This window comes from Hemitrygon akajei, chromosome 16 (assembly GCF_048418815.1).
Source record: "Hemitrygon akajei chromosome 16, sHemAka1.3, whole genome shotgun sequence".
NCBI classification, from domain to species: domain Eukaryota; kingdom Metazoa; phylum Chordata; class Chondrichthyes; order Myliobatiformes; family Dasyatidae; genus Hemitrygon; species Hemitrygon akajei.
Genome location: NC_133139.1, coordinates 65,999,187 through 66,017,223, shown reverse-complemented (window position 1 = coordinate 66,017,223; position 18,037 = coordinate 65,999,187).

Genomic DNA, 18,037 nt, shown 5'->3' with positions numbered 1-18,037 from the left:
CCCTACACAACCTACAATGACCAAACCTCAACCTCACACCCCACACTGATCAAACCTCAGCCCCCACCCCACTGTCCCTACACATCCCACACTGACCCAACCCCAACCCCCACCCCACTGTCCATACACACCCCACTCTGACCCAACCTCAGCCACACACCCCATTGTCCCTACACACCCCACACTGACCCAACCTCAGCCATACACCCCATTGTCCCTACACACCCCACACTGACCCAACCTCAGCCTCACACCCCACTGTCCCTACACACCCCACGCTGACCCAACCTCAGCCTCACACCCCAATGTTCCTACACACCCCACAATGACCCAACATCATCCCCCACCCCACTGTCCCTACACACCCCACAATGACCCAACATCATCCCCCACCCCACTGTCCATACACACCCCACACTGACCCAACCTCAGCCATACACCCCATTGTCCCTACACACCCCACACTGACCCAACCTCAGCCTCACACCCCACTGTCCCTACACACCCCACACTGACCCAACCTCAGCCTCGCACACCACTGTCCCTAAACAACCCACAATGACCCAACCTCAGCCACACACCCCACTATCCCTACACAATCCACAATGACCCAACCTCAGCCCCCACCCAACTGTCCCTACACACCCCACACTGACCCAACCTCAGCCTCACACCCCACTGTTCCTACACACCCCACACTGACCCAACCTCAGCCCCCCACCCCACTGTCCCTACACACCCCACACTGACCCAACATCATCCTCACACCCCACTGTCCCTACACACCCCACACTGAACCAACCTCAGCCTCACACCCCACTGTCCCTACACACCCCACAATGACCCAACCTCAACCCCCACACCACTGTCCCTACACACCCCACACTGACCCAATCTCAGCCCCCCAACCCACCGTCCCTACAATTTCCACACTGACCCAATCTCAGCCTCACTCCCCAATGTCCCTGCGCAACCCACACTGACCCAACCTCAGCCTCACACCCCACTGTCCCTACACAACCCTCACTGACCCAACCTCAGCCTCGCACCCCACTGTCCCTACAATTTCCACACTGACCCAATCTCAGCCTCACTCCCCACTGTCCCTACACACCCCACACTAACCCAACCTCAGCCTCACACCCCACTGTCCCTACACACACCACACTGACACAACCTCAGCCTCACACCCCACTGTCCCTACACACCCCACACTGACCCAACCTCAGCCCCCACCCCACTGTCCCTACACACCCCACACTGACACAACCTCAGCCCCCCAACCCCACTGTCCCTTCGCAACCCACAATGACCCAACCTCAGCCTCACACCCCACACTGACCCAACCTCAGCCCCCACCACACTGTCCCTACACATCCCACACTGACCCAACCCCAGCCCCCACCCCACTGTCCCTACACACCCCACACTGACCCAACCTCAGCCTCACACCCCACTGTCCCTACACACCCCACACTGACCAAACCTCAGTCTCACACCCCACTCTCCCTTCACACTCCACACTGACCCAACCTCAGCCCACACCCCACTGTCCCTACACACCCCACACTGACCCAACCTCAGCCTCGCACCCCACTGTCCCTACACAGCCCACAATGACCCAACCTCAGCCTCGCACCCCACTGTCCCTACACAACCCACAATGACCCAACCTCAGCCTCACACCCCACTGTCCCTACACACCCCACACTGACCCAACCCCAGCCCCCACCCCACTGTCCCTACACACCCCACACTGACCCTACCTCAGCCTCACATCCCATTGTCCCTACACACCCCACACTGACCCAACCTCAGCCTCACACCCCATTGTCCCTACACACCCCACACTGACCAAACCTCAGCCTCACACCGAACTGTCCCTACATACCCCACAATGACCCAACCACAGTCTCAGACCCCACTCTCCCTACACAGTCCACACTGACCCAACCTCAGCCCCCACCCCACTGTCCCTACACACCCCACACTGACCCAACCTCAGCCTCACACCCCACTGTCCCTACACAACCCACAATGACCCAACCTCAGCCTCACACCCCACTGTTCCTACACACCCCACACTTACCCAACCTCAGCCCCCCACCCCACTGTCCCTACACACCCCCACACTGACCCAACCTCAGCCCCCCACCCCACTGTCCCTACATATCCCACACTGACCGAACCTCAGCCTCACACCCCACTGTACCTACACACCCGACACTGACCCAACCACAGCCCCCACCCCAATGTCCCTACACAACCCACAATGACCCAACCTCAGCCTCACACCCCACTGTCCCTACACACACCACACTGACCCAACACCAGCCCACACCCCACTGTCCCTACACAACCCACACTGACACAACCTCAGCCCCCCAACCCCACTGTCCCTACACAACCCACAATGACCCAACCTCAGCCCCCACCCCACTGTCCCTACACACCCCACACTTACCCAACCACAGCCTCACACCCCACTGTCCCTACACATCCCACACTGACCCAAACTCAGCCCCCACCCCACTGTCCCTACACACCCCACACTGACCCACCTCAGCCACAGACCCCATTGTCCCTACACACCCCACACAGACCCAACCTCAGCCTCACACCCCAATGTCCCTACACACCCTACAATGACCCAACCTCAGCCTCACACCCCACTGTCCCTACGCACGCAACACTGACCCAACCTCAGCGCCCTCCCCACTGTCCCTACACACCCCACACTGACCCAACATCAGCCTCGCACCCCACTGTCCCTACACAACCCACACTGACCCAACCCCAGCCCGCACCCCACTGTCCCTACACAACCCACACTGACACAACCTCAGCCTCACATCCCATTGTCCCTAAACAACCCACAATGACCCAACCTCAGCCCCCACCCCACTGTCCCTACACACCCCACACTGACCCAACCTCAGCCTCACACCCCACTGTCCCTACACATCCCACACTGACCCAACCTCAGCCCCCACCCCACTGTCCCTACACATCCCACACTGACCCAACCTCAGCCCTCCACCCACTGTCCCTACACATCCCACACTGACCCAACCTCAGCCCCCACCCCACTGTCCCTACACATCCCACACTGACCCAACCTCAGCCCCCACCCCACTGTCCCTACACATCCCACACTGACCCAACCTCAGCCCTCCACCCACTGTCCCTACACATCCCACACTGACCGAACCTCAGCCCCCCAACCCCACTGTCCCTACACAACCCACAATGACCCAACCTCAGCCTCACACCCCACACTGACCGAACCTCAGCCCCCACCCCACTGTCCCTACACATCCCACACTGACCCAACCCCAGCCCCCACCCCACTGTCCCTACACACCCCACACTGACCCAACCTCAGCCTCACTCCCCATTGTCCCTACACACCCCACACTGACCCAACCTCAGCCTCGCACACCACTGTCCCTACACAACCCACAATGACCCAACCTCAGCCTCACACCCCACTGTCCCTGCACACCCCACACTGACCCAACCCCAGCCCCCACCCCACTGTCCCTACACACCCCACACTGACCCAACCTCAGCCTCACATCCCATTGTCCCTACACACCCCACACTGAGCCAACCTCAGCCTCACACCCCACTGTCCCTACACACCCCACACTGACCAAACCTCAGCCTCACACCGCACTGTCCCTACATACCCCACAACGACCCAACCTCAGTCTCAGACCCCACTGTCCCTACACACCCCACACTGACCCAACCTCAGTCTCAGACCCCACTGTCCCTACATACCCCACAATGACCCAACCTCAGTCTCAGACCCCACTCTCCCTACACACGCAACACTGACCCAACCTCAGCCCCCACCCCACTGTCCCTACACACCCCACACTGACCCAACCTCAGCCTCACACCCCACTGTCCCTACACAACCCACAATGACCCAACCTCAGCCTCACACCCCACTGTTCCTACACACCCCACACTGACCCAACCTCAGCCTCACACCCCACTGTCCCTACACACACCACACTGACACAACCTCAGCCTCACACCCCACTGTCCCTACACACCCCACACTGACCCAACCTCAGCCTCACACCCCAATGTTCCTACACACCCCACAATGACCCAACATCATCCCCCACCCCACTGTCCCTACACACCCCACAATGACCCAACATCATCCCCCACCCCACTGTCCATACACACCCCACACTGACCCAACCTCAGCCATACACCCCATTGTCCCTACACACCCCACACTGACCCAACCTCAGCCTCACACCCCACTGTCCCTACACACCCCACACTGACCCAACCTCAGCCTCGCACACCACTGTCCCTAAACAACCCACAATGACCCAACCTCAGCCACACACCCCACTATCCCTACACAATCCACAATGACCCAACCTCAGCCCCCACCCAACTGTCCCTACACACCCCACACTGACCCAACCTCAGCCTCACACCCCACTGTTCCTACACACCCCACACTGACCCAACCTCAGCCCCCCACCCCACTGTCCCTACACACCCCACACTGACCCAACATCATCCTCACACCCCACTGTCCCTACACACCCCACACTGAACCAACCTCAGCCTCACACCCCACTGTCCCTACACACCCCACAATGACCCAACCTCAACCCCCACACCACTGTCCCTACACACCCCACACTGACCCAATCTCAGCCCCCCAACCCACCGTCCCTACAATTTCCACACTGACCCAATCTCAGCCTCACTCCCCAATGTCCCTGCGCAACCCACACTGACCCAACCTCAGCCTCACACCCCACTGTCCCTACACAACCCTCACTGACCCAACCTCAGCCTCGCACCCCACTGTCCCTACAATTTCCACACTGACCCAATCTCAGCCTCACTCCCCACTGTCCCTACACACCCCACACTAACCCAACCTCAGCCTCACACCCCACTGTCCCTACACACACCACACTGACACAACCTCAGCCTCACACCCCACTGTCCCTACACACCCCACACTGACCCAACCTCAGCCCCCACCCCACTGTCCCTACACACCCCACACTGACACAACCTCAGCCCCCCAACCCCACTGTCCCTTCGCAACCCACAATGACCCAACCTCAGCCTCACACCCCACACTGACCCAACCTCAGCCCCCACCACACTGTCCCTACACATCCCACACTGACCCAACCCCAGCCCCCACCCCACTGTCCCTACACACCCCACACTGACCAAACCTCAGTCTCACACCCCACTCTCCCTTCACACTCCACACTGACCCAACCTCAGCCCACACCCCACTGTCCCTACACACCCCACACTGACCCAACCTCAGCCTCGCACCCCACTGTCCCTACACAGCCCACAATGACCCAACCTCAGCCTCGCACCCCAGTGTCCCTACACAACCCACAATGACCCAACCTCAGCCTCACACCCCACTGTCCCTACACACCCCACACTGACCCAACCCCAGCCCCCACCCCACTGTCCCTACACACCCCACACTGACCCTACCTCAGCCTCACATCCCATTGTCCCTACACACCCCACACTGACCCAACCTCAGCCTCACACCCCATTGTCCCTACACACCCCACACTGACCAAACCTCAGCCTCACACCGAACTGTCCCTACATACCCCACAATGACCCAACCACAGTCTCAGACCCCACTCTCCCTACACAGTCCACACTGACCCAACCTCAGCCCCCACCCCACTGTCCCTACACACCCCACACTGACCCAACCTCAGCCTCACACCCCACTGTCCCTACACAACCCACAATGACCCAACCTCAGCCTCACACCCCACTGTTCCTACACACCCCACACTTACCCAACCTCAGCCCCCCACCCCACTGTCCCTACACACCCCACACTGACCCAACCTCAGCCCCCCACCCCACTGTCCCTACATATCCCACACTGACCGAACCTCAGCCTCACACCCCACTGTACCTACACACCCGACACTGACCCAACCACAGCCCCCACCCCAATGTCCCTACACAACCCACAATGACCCAACCTCAGCCTCACACCCCACTGTCCCTACACACACCACACTGACCCAACACCAGCCCACACCCCACTGTCCCTACACAACCCACACTGACACAACCTCAGCCCCCCAACCCCACTGTCCCTACACAACCCACAATGACCCAACCTCAGCCCCCACCCCACTGTCCCTACACACCCCACACTTACCCAACCACAGCCTCACACCCCACTGTCCCTACACATCCCACACTGACCCAAACTCAGCCCCCACCCCACTGTCCCTACACACCCCACACTGACCCACCTCAGCCACAGACCCCATTGTCCCTACACACCCCACACAGACCCAACCTCAGCCTCACACCCCAATGTCCCTACACACCCTACAATGACCCAACCTCAGCCTCACACCCCACTGTCCCTACGCACGCAACACTGACCCAACCTCAGCGCCCTCCCCACTGTCCCTACACACCCCACACTGACCCAACATCAGCCTCGCACCCCACTGTCCCTACACAACCCACACTGACCCAACCCCAGCCCGCACCCCACTGTCCCTACACAACCCACACTGACACAACCTCAGCCTCACATCCCATTGTCCCTAAACAACCCACAATGACCCAACCTCAGCCCCCACCCCACTGTCCCTACACACCCCACACTGACCCAACCTCAGCCTCACACCCCACTGTCCCTACACATCCCACACTGACCCAACCTCAGCCCCCACCCCACTGTCCCTACACATCCCACACTGACCCAACCTCAGCCCTCCACCCACTGTCCCTACACATCCCACACTGACCCAACCTCAGCCCCCACCCCACTGTCCCTACACATCCCACACTGACCCAACCTCAGCCCCCACCCCACTGTCCCTACACATCCCACACTGACCCAACCTCAGCCCTCCACCCACTGTCCCTACACATCCCACACTGACCGAACCTCAGCCCCCCAACCCCACTGTCCCTACACAACCCACAATGACCCAACCTCAGCCTCACACCCCACACTGACCGAACCTCAGCCCCCACCCCACTGTCCCTACACATCCCACACTGACCCAACCCCAGCCCCCACCCCACTGTCCCTACACACCCCACACTGACCCAACCTCAGCCTCACTCCCCATTGTCCCTACACACCCCACACTGACCCAACCTCAGCCTCGCACACCACTGTCCCTACACAACCCACAATGACCCAACCTCAGCCTCACACCCCACTGTCCCTACACACCCCACACTGACCCAACCCCAGCCCCCACCCCACTGTCCCTACACACCCCACACTGACCCAACCTCAGCCTCACATCCCATTGTCCCTACACACCCCACACTGAGCCAACCTCAGCCTCACACCCCACTGTCCCTACACACCCCACACTGACCAAACCTCAGCCTCACACCGCACTGTCCCTACATACCCCACAACGACCCAACCTCAGTCTCAGACCCCACTGTCCCTACACACCCCACACTGACCCAACCTCAGTCTCAGACCCCACTGTCCCTACATACCCCACAATGACCCAACCTCAGTCTCAGACCCCACTCTCCCTACACACGCAACACTGACCCAACCTCAGCCCCCACCCCACTGTCCCTACACACCCCACACTGACCCAACCTCAGCCTCACACCCCACTGTCCCTACACAACCCACAATGACCCAACCTCAGCCTCACACCCCACTGTTCCTACACACCCCACACTGACCCAACCTCAGCCTCACACCCCACTGTCCCTACACACACCACACTGACACAACCTCAGCCTCACACCCCACTGTCCCTACACACCCCACACTGACCCAACCTCAGCCCCCACCCCACTGTCCCTACACATCCCACACTGACACAACCTCAGCCTCACACCCCACTGTCCCTACACACCCCACACTGACCCAACCTCAGCCCCCACGCCACAGTCCCTACACATCCCGCACTGACGCAACCTCAGCCTCACACCCCACTGTCCCTACACATCCCACACTGACCCAACCTCAGCCCACCACCCCACTGTCCCTACACAACCTACAATGACCAAACCTCAACCTCACACCCCACAATGACCCAACCTCTGTCTCAGACCCCACTGTCCCTGCACACACCACACTGACACAACCTCAGCCTCACACCCCACTGTCCCTACACACCCCACACTGACCCAACCTCAGCCTCACACCCCACTGTCCCTACACACACCACACTGACACAACCTCAGCCTCACACCCCACTGTCCCTACACACCCCACACTGACCCAACCTCAGCCCCCACCCCACTGTCCCTACACATCCCACACTGACACAACCTCAGCCTCACACCCCACTTTCCCTACACACCCCACACTGACCCAACCTCAGCCCCCACGCCACAGTCCCTACACATCCCGCACTGACGCAACCTCAGCCTCACACCCCACTGTCCCTACACATCCCACAATGACCCAACCTCAGCCCCCACCCCACTGTCCGTACACACCCCACACTTACCCAACCTCAGCCTCACACCCCACTGTCCCTACACATCCCACACTGACCCAAACTCAGCCCCCACCCCACTGTCCCTACATATCCCACACTGACCCAACCTCAGCCTCACATCCCATTGTCCCTACACACCCCACACTGACCCAACCTCAGCCCCCACCCCACTGTCCCTACACACCCCACACTGACCCAACCTCAGCCTCACATCCCATTGTCCCTACACAACCCACAATGACCCAAACTCAGCCCCCCACCCCACTGTCCCTACACACCCCACACTGACCCAAACTCAGCGTCACACCCCACTGTCCCTACACATCCCACACTGACACAACCTCAGCCCCCACCCCACTGTCCCTGCACGTCCCACACTGACCCAACCTCAGCCCCCACCCCACTATCCCTACACATCCCACACTGACCCAACCTCAGCCTAACACCCCACTGTCCCTACACATCCCACACTGACCCAACCTCAGCCCCCCACCCCACTGTCCCTACACATCCCACACTGACCGAACCTCAGCCTCACACCCCACTGTACCTACACACCCCACACTGACACAACCACAGCCCCCAACCCACTGTCCCTACACACCCCACACTGACCCACCTCAGCCACAGACCCCATTGTCCCTACACACCCCACACAGACCCAACCTCAGCCTCACACCCCAATGTCCCTACACACCCTACAATGACCCAACCTCAGCCTCACACCCCACTGTCCCTACACACGCAACACTGACCCAACCTCAGCGCCCACCCCACTGTCCCTACACACCCCATACTGACCCAACATCAGCCTCGCACCCCACTGTCCCTACACAACCCACACTGACCCAACACCAGCCCGCACCCCACTGTCCCTACACAACCCACACTGACACAACCTCAGCCTCACATCCCATTGTCCCTAAACAACCCACAATGACCCAACCTCAGCCCCCACCCCACTGTCCCTACACACCCCACACTGACCCAACCTCAGCCTCACACCCCACTGTTCCTACACATCCCACACTGACCCATCCTCAGCCCCCACCCCACTGTCCCTACACATCCCACACTGACCCAACCTCAGCCCTCCACCCACTGTCCCTACACATCCCACACTGACCCAACCTCAGCCCCCACCCCACTGTCCCTACACATCCCACACTGACCCAACCTCAGCCCCCACCCCACTGTCCCTACACATCCCACACTGACCCAACCTCAGCCCTCCACCCACTGTCCCTACACATCCCACACTGACCGAACCTCAGCCCCCCAACCCCACTGTCCCTACACAACCCACAATGACCCAACCTCAGCCTCACACCCCACACTGACCCAACCCCAGCCCCCACCCCACTGTCCCTACACACCCCACACTGACCCAACCTCAGCCTCACTCCCCATTGTCCCTACACACCCCACACTGACCCAACCTCAGCCTCACACCCCTCTGTCCCTACACACCCCACACTGACCCAACCTCAGTCTCAGACCCCACTCTCCCTACACACTCCACACTGACCCAAGCTCAGCCCCCACCCCACTGTCCCTACACACCCCACACTGACCCAACCTCAGCCTCGCACCCCACTGTCCCTACACAACCCACAATGACCCAACCTCAGCCTCACACCCCACTGTCCCTACACACCCCACACTGACCCAACCCCAGCCCCCACCCCACTGTCCCTACACACCCCACACTGACCCAACCTCAGCCTCACATCCCATTGTCCCTACACACCCCACACTGACCCAACCTCAGCCTCACACCCCACTGTCCCTACACACCCCACACTGACCAAACCTCAGCCTCACACCGCACTGTCCCTACATACCCCACAATGACCCAACCGCAGTCTCAGACCCCACTGTCCCTACACACCCCACACTGACCCAACCTCAGTCTCAGACCCCACTGTCCCTACATACCCCACAATGACCCAACCTCAGTCTCAGAACCCACTCTCCCTACACACGCAACACTGACCCAACCTCAGCCCCCACCCCACTGTCCCTACACACCCCACACTGACCCAACCTCAGCCTCACACCCCACTGTCCCTACACAACCCACAATGACCCAACCTCAGCCTCACACCCCACTGTTCCTACACACCCCACACTGACCCAACCTCAGCCTCACACCCCACTGTCCCTACACACACCACACTGACACAACCTCAGCCTCACACCCCACTGTCCCTACACACCCCACACTGACCCAACCTCAGCCCCCACCCCACTGTCCCTACACATCCCACACTGACACAACCTCAGCCGCACACCCCACTGTCCCTACACACCCCACACTGACCCAACCTCAGCCCCCCACCCCACTGTCCCTACACATCCCACACTGACCCAATCTCAGCCTCACACCCCACTGTACCTACACAGCCCACACTGACCCAACCTCAGCCCACCACCCCACTGTCCCTACACAACCTACAATGACCAAACCTCAACCTCACACCCCACAATGACCCAACCTCAGTCTCAGACCCCACTGTCCCTACACACACCACACTGACACAACCTCAGCCTCACACCCCACTGTCCCTACACACCCCACACTGACCCAACCTCAGCCTCACAACCCACTGTCCCTACACACACCACACTGACACAACCTCAGCCTGACACCCCACTGTCCCTACACACCCCACACTGACCCAACCTCAGCCCCCACCCCACTGTCCCTACACATCCCACACTGACACAACCTCAGCCTCACACCGCACTGTCCCTACACACCCCACACTGACCCAACCTCAGCCTCACACCCCAATGTTCCTACACACCCCACAATGACCCAACATCATCCCCACACCCCACTGTCCCTACACACCCCACACTGACCCAACCTCAGCCTCGTACACCACTGTCCCTAAACAACCCACAATGACCCAACCTCAGCCTCACACCCCACTGTTTCTACACACCCCACACTGACCCAACCTCAGCCCCCCACCCCACAGTCCCTACACACCCCACACTGACCCAACATCATCCTCACACCCCACTGTCCCTACACACCCCACACTGACCCAACCTCAGCCTCACACCCCACTGTCCCTACACACCCCACAATGACCCAACCTCAACCCCCACACCACTGTCCCTACACACCCCACACTGACCCAACCTCAGCCCCCCAACCCACTGTCCCTACAATTTCCACACTGACCCAATCTCAGCCTCACTCCCCAATGTCCCTGCGCACCCCACACTGACCCAACCTCAGCCTCACACCCCACTGTCCCTACACAACCCTCACTGACCCAACCTCAGCCTCGCACCCCACTGTCCCTACACACACCACACTGACACAACCTCAGCCTCACACCCCACTGTCCCTACACACCCCACACTGACCCAACCTCAGCCCCCACCCCACTGTCCCTACACATCCCACACTGACCCAACCTCAGCCCCCACCCCACTGTCCCTACACATCCCACACTGACCCAACCTCAGCCCCCACGCCACAGTCCCTACACATCCCGCCCTGACCCAACCTCAGCCCCCCACCCCACTGTCCCTACACATCCCACACTGACCCAACCTCAGCCTCACACCCCACTGTACCTACACAGCCCACACTGACCCAACCTCAGCCCACCACCCCACTGTCCCTACACAAACTACAATGACCAAACCTCAACCTCACACCCCACAATGTCCCAACCTCAGTCTCAGACCCCACTGTCCCTACACACACCACACTGACACAACCTCAGCCTCACACCCCACTGTCCCTACACACCCCACACTGACCCAACCTCAGCCTCACACCCCACTGTCCCTACACACACCACACTGACACAACCTCAGCCTCACACCCCACTGTCCCTACACACCCCACACTGACCCAACCTCAGCCCCCACCCCACTGTCCCTACACATCCCACACTGACACAACCTCAGCCTCACACCCCACTGTCCCTACACACCCCACACTGACCCAACCTCAGCCCCCACCCCACTGTCCCTACACATCCCACACTGATGCAACCTCAGCCTCACACCCCACTGTCCCTACACATCCCACAATGACCCAACCTCAGCCCCCACCCCACTGTCCCTACACACCCCACACTTACCCAACCACAGCCTCACACCCCACTGTCCCTACACATCCCACACTGACACAAACTCAGCCCCCACCCCACTGTCCCAACACACCCCACACTGACCCAACCTCAGCCTCACATCCCATTGTCCCTACACAACCCACAATGACCCAAACTCAGCCCCCCACCCCACTGTCCCTACACACCCCACACTGACCCAAACTCAGCGTCACACCCCACTGTCCCTACACATCCCACACTGACACAACCTCAGCCCCCACCCCACTGTCCCTGCACATCCCACACTGACCCAACCTCAGCCCCCACCCCACTATCCCTACACATCCCACACTGACCCAACCTCAGCCTAACACCCCACTGTCCCTACACATCCCACACTGACCCAACCTCAGCCCCCCACCCCACTGTCCCTACACATCCCACACTGACCGAACCTCAGCCTCACACCCCACTGTACCTACATACCCCACACTGACACAACCACAGCCCCCACCCCACTGTCCCTACACACCCCACACTGACCCACCTCAGCCACAGACCCCATTGTCCCTACACACCCCACACAGACCCAACCTCAGCCTCACACCCCAATGTCCCTACACACCCTACAATGACCCAACCTCAGCCGCACAACCCACTGTCCCTACACACGCAACACTGACCCAACCTCAGCGCCCACCCCACTGTCCCTACACACCCCACACTGACCCAACATCAGCCTCGCACCCCACTGTCCCTACACAACCCACACTGACCCAACCCCAGCCCGCACCCCACTGTCCCTACACAACCCACACTGACACAACCTCAGCCTCACATCCCATTGTCCCTACACACCCCACACTGACCCAACCTCAGCCTCACACCCCACTGTCCCTACACACCCCACACTGACCAAACCTCAGCCTCACACCGCACTGTCCCTACATACCCCACAATGACCCAACCTCAGTCTCAGACCCCACTGTCCCTACACACCCCACACTGACCCAACCTCAGTCTCAGACCCCACTGTCCCTACATACCCCACAATGACCCAACCTCAGTCTCAGACCCCACTCTCCCTACACACGCAACACTGAACCAACCTCAGCCCCCACCCCACTGTCCCTACACACCCCACACTGACCCAACCTCAGCCTCACACCCCACTGTCCCTACACAACCCACAATGACCCAACCTCAGCCTCACACCCCACTGTTCCTACACACCCCACACAGACCCAACCTCAGCCTCACACCCCACTGTCCCTACACACACCACACTGACACAACCTCAGCCTCACACCCCACTGTCCCTACACACCCCACACTGACCCAACCTCAGCCCCCACCCCACTGTCCCTACACATCCCACACTGACACAACCTCAGCCTCACACCCCACTGTCCCTACACACCCCACACTGACCCAACCTCAGCCCCCACGCCACAGTCCCTACACATCCCGCACTGACGCAACCTCAGCCTCACACCCCACTGTCCCTACACACCCCACACTGACCCAACCTCAGCCCCCACGCCACAGTCCCTACACATCCCGCACTGACGCAACCTCAGCCTCACACCCCACTGTCCCTACACACCCCACACTGACCCAACCTCAGCCCCCACGCCACAGTCCCTACACATCCCGCACTGACGCAACCTCAGCCTCACACCCCACTGTACCTACACAGCCCACACTGACCCAACCTCAGCCCACCACCCCACTGTCCCTACACAACCTACAATGACCAAACCTCAACCTCACACCCCACAATGACCCAACCTCAGTCTCAGACCCCACTGTCCCTACACACACCACACTGACACAACCTCAGCCTCACACCCCACTGTCCCTACACACCCCACACTGACCCAACCTCAGCCTCACACCCCACTGTCCCTACACACACCACACTGACACAACCTCAGCCTCACACCCCACTGTCCCTACACACCCCACACTGACCCAACCTCAGCCCCCACCCCACTGTCCCTACACATCCCACACTGACTCAACCTCAGCCTCACACCCCACTGTCCCTACACACCCCACACTGACCCAACCTCAGCCCCCACGCCACAGTCCCTAAACATCCCGCACTGACCCAACCTCAGCCCCCCACCCCACTGTCCCTACACATCCCACACTGACCCAACCTCAGCCCCCCACCCCACTGTCCCTACACATCCCACACTGACCCAACCTCAGCCTCACACCCCACTGTACCTACACAGCCCACACTGACCCAACCTCAGCCCACCACCCCACTGTCCCTACACAACCTACAATGACCAAACCTCAACCTCACACCCCACACTGACCAAACCTCAGCCCCCACCCCACTGTCCCTACACATCCCACACTGACCCAACCTCAGTCTCAGACCCCACTGTCCCTACACATCCCACACTGACCCAACCTCAGTCTCAGACCCCACTCTCCCTACACACGCAACACTGACCCAACCTCAGCCCGCACCCCACTGTCCCTACACACCCCACACTGACCCAACCTCAGCCTCACACCCCACTGTCCCTACACACCCCACACTGACCCAACCTCAGCCTCACACCCCAATGTTCCTACACACCCCACAATGACCCAACATCATCCCCACACCCCACTGTCCCTACACACCCCACACTGACCCAACCTCAGCCTCGCACACCACTGTCCCTAAACAACCCACAATGACCCAACCTCAGCCACACACCCCACTATCCCTACACAATCCACAATGACCCAACCTCAGCCCCCACCCAACTGTCCCTACACACCCCACACTGACCCACCCTCAGCCCCCCACCCCACTGTCCCTACACACCCCACACTGACCCAACATCATACTCACACCCCACTGTCCCTACACACCCCACACTGACACAAACTCAGCCTCACACCCCACTGTCCCTACACATCCCACACTGACCCAACCTCAGCCCCCACCCCACTGTCCCTACACATCCCACACTGACCCAACCTCAGCCTAACACCCCACTGTCCCTACACATCCCACACTGACCCAACCTCAGCCCCCCACCCCACTGTCCCTACACATCCCACACTGACCCAACCTCAGCCTAACACCCCACTGTCCCTACACATCCCACACTGACCCAACCTCAGCCCCCACCCCACTGTCCCTACACATCCCACACTGACCCAATCTCAGCCCCCACCCCACTGTCCCTACACATCCCACACTGACCCAACCTCAGCCCCCACCCCACTGTCCCTACACATCCCACACTGACCCAACCTCAGCCCCCACCCCTCTGTCCCTACACACCCCACACTGACCCAACCTCAACCCCCACCCCACTGTCCCTACATACCCCACACTGACCCAACCTCAGCCCCCACCCCACTGTCCCTACACACCCCACACTGACCAAACCTCAACCACCCCCACCACACAGTCCCTACACACCCCACACTAACCCAAACTCAGCGTAACACCCCACTGTCCCTACACATCCCAGACTGACCCAACCTCAGCCTAACACCCCACTGTCCCTACACACCCCACACTGACCCAACCTCAGCCCCTACCCCACTGTCCCTACACATCCCACACTGACCCAACCCCAGCCCCCCACCCCACTGTCCCTACACACCCCACACTGACCCAACCTCAGCCTAACACCCCACTGTCCCTACACATCCCAGACTGACCCAACCTCAGCCTAACACCCCACTGTCCCTACACACCCCACACTGACCCACCTCAGCCACACACCCCACTCTCCCTACACATCCCACACTGACCCAACCACAGCCCCCACCCCACTGTCCCTACACACCCCACACTGACCCACCTCAGACACACACCCCATTGTCCCTACACACCCCACACAGACCCAACCTCAGCCTCACACCCCAATGTCCCTACACACCCTACAATGACCCAACCTCAGCCTCACACCCCACTGTCCCTACACACGCAACACTGACCCAACCTCAGCGCCCACCCCACTGTCCCTACACACCCCACACTGACCCAACATCAGCCTCGCACCCCACTGTCCCTACACAACCCACACTGACCCAACCCCAGCCCGCACCCCACTGTCCCTACACAACCCACACTGACACAACCTTAGCCTCACATCCCATTGTCCCTAAACAACCCACAATGACCCAACCTCAGCCCCAACCCCACTGTCCCTACACACCCCACACTGACCCAACCTCAGCCTCACACCCCACTGTCCCTACACACCCCACAGTGAACCAACCTCAACCTCCCACCCCACTGTCCCTACACACCCCACACTGACCCAACCTCAGCCTCACACCCCACTGTCCCTACACATCCCACACTGACCCAACCTCAGCCCCCACCACACTGTCCGTACACATCCCACACTGACCCAACCTCAGCCCCCCACCCACTGTCCCTACACATCCCACACTGACCGAACCTCAGCCTCACACCCCACTGTACCTACACACCCCACACTGACCCAACCACAGCCCCCACCCCACTGTCCCTACACATCCCACACTGACCCAACCTCAGCCTCACACCCCACCGTCCCTACACAACCCACAATGACCCAACCTCAGCCTCACACCCCACACTGACCCAACCTCAGCCCCCACCCCACTGTCCCTACACACCCCACACTGACACAACCTCAGCCCCACAACCCCACTGTCCCTACACAACCCACAATGACCCAACCTCAGCCTCACACCCCACACTGACCCAACCTCAGCCCCCACCCCACTGTCCCTTCACATCCCACACTGACCCAACCCCAGCCCCCACCCCACTGTCCCTACACACCCCACACTGACCCAACCTCAGCCTCGCACCCCACTGTCCCTACACAACCCACAATGACCCAACCTCAGCCTCACTCCCCACTGTCCCTACACACCCCACACTGACCCAACCCCAGCCCCCACCCCACTGTCCCTACCCACCCAACACTGACCCAACCTCAGCCTCACATCCCATTGTCCCTACACACCCCACACTGACCCAAACTCAGCCTCACACCCCATTGTCCCTACACACCCCACACTGACCAAACCTCAGCATCACACCGCACTGTCCCTACATACCCCACAATGACACAACCTCAGTCTCAGACCCCACTCTCCCTACACACTCCACACTGACCCAACCTCAGCCCCCACCCCACTGTCCCTACACACCCCACACTGACCGAACCTCAGCCCCCCACCCCACTGACCCTACACATTCCACACTGACCCAACCTCAGCCTCACACCCCACTGTCCCTACACAACCCACAATGACCCAACCTCAGCCTCACACCCCACTGTTCCTACACACCCCACACTGACTCAACCTCAGCCCCCCACCCCACTGTCCCTACACACCCCACACTGACCCAACATCATCCTCCCACCCCACTGTCCCTACACACCCCACACTGACCCAACATCAGCCTCACACCCCACAGTCCCTACCCAC